The 4126-nt window shown below is 55.1% G+C and overlaps 1 long non-coding RNA gene across 1 annotated transcript; it reads left to right on the top strand.

The window, feature by feature from the left end:
• The first annotated feature begins 911 nt into the window (after nucleotides 1-911).
• LOC128781516 (uncharacterized) lies at nucleotides 912-3157 on the top strand. The gene is made up of 3 exons (XR_008427503.1): nucleotides 912-1144; nucleotides 1550-1589; nucleotides 1878-3157. It is a non-coding gene; the product is annotated as an uncharacterized lncRNA (long non-coding RNA).
• The last annotated feature ends 969 nt before the right edge of the window (nucleotides 3158-4126 follow it).

The following is a 4126-nucleotide window of genomic DNA, read 5'->3' on the forward strand; positions in this document are numbered from 1 at the left end:
CCCTCTGCCACGCAACCTGCCACACTCACAGGGCCCAGGGAGGACGTGGACAGCCTTGGAGGCTCACTATTTCCCACACCACCCTACTTCTCAGAACTGTGAAAGGCAAATGAATATGGTAAGGGTTAGAACTGCGTTTGGCACAGTGAGTAATGAATGAACAACACAGCTTCTAGCAGAAAGGGATGCTGGGAATCATCAGCACCAACTCTCTCATTGCACCAGGGCGAACAGAGGCCTGACTCTGGGAGAGGTGGGACCCAGAGAGGCCCGGCAACTTGCTGATGATTGCAGAGCTGGCGAGGGGCAGAGGCAGGATTTGAACGTGGCTGGGCCCCCCCTGTGTCTGCCCATCAGGTGAGCTGAGACAAAGGCTCCTGCACAGCAGGCCTAGCCTCTTGGTGACAGCAGAGCCAAGCCTCAGAGGACCCTGTCGCTCTGCCACACAAGTGGAGCCCCTGTCTTGCTCTGAGCCCCCAGGGCCCAGGGCTAAGCTGCTGGTGCCACAGACTCCAGGGATGCTGGCAGTGCCGAATCCTTCCAGCTGCTTGTGGCTCTCGAGAAGCCATTCTCAGTTCTCACAACAGCTTCCCTCACGCAGAAGCAAACTCTGAACGTCAACCACATTGCGGAGCATATGTCAGAGCCAGAGAGGGTAGCTGAGCGTCAGCCTCCTCCGCTTCTCCCAGGCAGGGCTGTGTTTTCCAGTGACCCTCGCCCCTTCAGCTGGGAGTGCGCCTGTCACCAGACCAGATGGCCCAGTTAGCCTTTTCTTTGTTAGGATTCAAATAAAATGCAACACCCTCTGAGACTGGACTGAACTCCACCCACCGCCACGACTCCCTCTGTACCCAGGTGCTCTTGAAGTCGCGGAACTGGACACCTGCATAATCTGACCTTTCCAACTGGGAGGAGGCAGCTGGAGTGCGTGCTCAGAGGTCCATTGTTTGTGGAGCCTTTCTTTCGGGGAGTACTCCCTTCCGGGGCTCTCAGCGGGGACCTGGCTCAAAGAGGATCATTCCTGTGCACCGAAAGGTGCTCTGAAGGAGGAATACGCGTGCTGGAGGGTGTTTATCAGAGGCAATCCGGGAGGTCTTCACGCAAGAGGTGACACATCAACTCTATAATGGGAAGGAAAGGAAAAGTAGGTGCTGGCTCAGAATGGGGGGAGGCACCAGCTATTATAGACACGGGGTGGGGGGGCAGCTTTTGCAAAAAAGCCTGAAACCTGTAAGACAGTCAGTGCCCTATGGGGACTGGAGGTGCACAGCAGCTGCAGAGAGAGGCAGACGTGCCGGAGCCCGCTGGCCTTGCTGAGGGGTCTGGATGCTCTCCTGAGGCTTCTTCAGGCAGCAGAATGACACAGATGGATCTGCATTTTTTAAAAAAGATTTTATTTATTTATTTTTAGAGAGAGAAGGGAAAGAGAAAAGAAGGAGAGAAACATCAATGTGTGGTTGCCTCTGGTGCACTCCCTACTGGGGTCCTGGCCTGCAACCCAGGCATGTGCCCTGACTGGACATTGAACTGGTGATCCTTTGGTTCACAGGCCAGGACTCAATCTACTGAGCCACTCCAGCCAGAGCCAGGTCTGCGTTTTTTAAAGTTAAGTGTATTTGGGATGACTAATAACGTTATATACATTGCAGGTGTGTGCCCTTATAATACATCTCTACACTCCATGGCGTGCTCACCACCTGAAGTCATCTCTTTCCATCTCCATATATTTGACCCCTTTACCTCTTTTTCCTCCCCCTCCCCTCCCCTCCCCTCCCCTCCCTTCCCCTCCCCTCCAATAACCACGCTTCTGTTATCTGTGTCTCTGAGGGTTGTTGCGTTTGTTTTTTTTTTAATCCTTACCCTTTCATTGCTTTTAGAGAGACAGAGACAGAGAGAAACATCGACTGGCTGCAGCTCATACATCTCATACATGCCTGGACTGGGGACCGAACCTGCGAGACGGGCATGTGCCCAAAGCAGGGATCACACCTGCAGCGACCCTTCTGTTATGGGCCGATGCTCCAACCAAGTGAGTCACACTGGCCAGGGTAGAGGTTGCTTTTTCAGGACTCTTCCGGCCAACAGCCAACGGGTAGCGGAGGCGCAGCTGGGCCTCAGATTCAGGTCTCTTTCTCCCTCTTCTGCATCAGCCTCAGAATGTGGGCCCCCGTCTCACCTTCGGTGTTTGGGGAACCTGCCCCACGTATGTCCAAACCCCTTTCCCCACATGCCCGCGCTCTGCATGGCCGGAGTGAGCACAGCGGACAGCGCAGGCCTGCTCCACAGTGGCCCCAGCCCTCTTATCTGGCTGTGGGTCTTGGGAAAGTTAGGGAACATCTTCGGGCCTCGGTTCCTCCTCTTTAAAATGATTAAAAAACAAAAAACAGTTCATCTCAGATCGTTGTTATGACAAGTTTAAAAGAACATGCCATGTCTTTAACCTAAAACCAATACTCGATCAATAGGAATGCTTTTAATTGGAACTCCTGCCTCTGAGGGGGAGTCAAAGGTTCTTGCTGAAGTTTTCTGCCTCCCTTTTCTAAGGCCTTCTGGGCTGGAAGTAGCCACTGCTCTTTCCAACAGGCCTCCTTCATTTGGGGAAGGCTGGTCCCTGCCTGCTGCGGGGAAGAGCGTGCAACCCGGGTCCCCAGGTCTGGCCACTCCCAGGGCCCTGTCCCCACTGAGGGCTGGGAGGGGCTGACTTTAATCCTGGCCCAGATCCACAGACAGATGCTGCAAGCAGGAAGCCTTCTCCTTGCCATTGTTGAGGCTGCTGGCTTCCTCCTTCACCAGAGCCATCGGCGGGGAGCAAAGAGCCCAGGCCAGGAACAGAGAGTGGGCCGGGGCGGTGCTGAGGCCCTGGGTGTGAGCCACTCTGTTTCGATTCTGTGAAACCACCATGGACCACATCAACAGCCCTGCAAGTCTCTCGGGGCACTACCTTCCCACCTTGATTTAGCCGCATAGAGAGGAGGTTTGACGCTTGCAACCAGAAAGATGGTGACAAACTGTCCATTTGTCAGGGTCACAGGTAATTCTGAATCATCACCTTTGAGGCCCAAAGTCGAAAGGGGCCTCATAAGGTCATCCAGGACAGTGGCTTTAGAGAAACAGCAACAACACTTTGGTTTTGAGAAGCAAAGTAATCTTTTTGAATTTTCGGGAACCAACTCTAAACAACAGCGCAGGGAGGAAGTGCTGGTGTGGCTGCCCGAGCGTGGGAGACCCCCAGCCCTGCCCACCTCCTCCTGGCCCCCCCCCCCCCTCCGTTGCAGGCGCTCTGGCCCAGTTCCTGCGCCAGGAATCACCTGCGCTGCGTCTCTGACACCTGGTCAGCAAGCCTCGACTGCCCACGCCCACAAGGGGCAGCTGAGGACACCTCCAGCCTCCAGGCCGTCTACTTCCTTCTCAGAGAGCCACACGGTTCCTTGTGAGCCGCCTGGCCACACTCGTCCACGAGCTGAGTCCCCGGAACTGGAACAGAGCTCCCTAAGTCTGCCTTTGGTGCGACAGCGCTCCCCGTAGACAACTTCCTGTCCCACTTAGCTCCCGGCTCTCCCATCCTCAGTTCCTTCTGGCTGTTCCTTGTGAGACCTCTCGTCCAGCTGGGGAGAGGCCTAAGACAAGCAGACTTCTGCACACGGTGTGATTTAAGGAGGGACATCAAGACGGAAGGCTTGGCGTGAGAGCAAGTACCTACTCAAAGCATGCACATGGAGGCTTGTGGTGACGCCGTGGCCTTCCACGTGGCCTTTCCTCTGCGCCGGGCACACCCCTTCTCCCTTCCCTTTCAGCCTTCACTACTCACCGTGGATTTAGGGATTATGTTTACCCCCCTTTCAAAGACGAGGTCCAGAGGCGTTCCTGTAGCTGGCTCAAGTTCAAGAGCTCAGACACAGAAGGACTGGGATTTGAAGCCAGAGCTCAGCTGACCCCCAAGCTGGGCTTTGGTGGGTTTCCATTAGACATGGCTCTCTTTGCTGCTGACCCTCCAGCCCTGGGAGAGGAGGAAACGCGGACAACATCCATACAGGTGACTCCCTGCAGACTTCATGTCCCCATGTCGGGACACAAGTCAGACTGCCCCTTGGGACATAAGCCTCCGGGAAAGTTCAAGTCAAACATC

Source organism: Desmodus rotundus, chromosome 8 (assembly GCF_022682495.2).
Source record: "Desmodus rotundus isolate HL8 chromosome 8, HLdesRot8A.1, whole genome shotgun sequence".
NCBI lineage: Eukaryota > Metazoa > Chordata > Mammalia > Chiroptera > Phyllostomidae > Desmodus > Desmodus rotundus.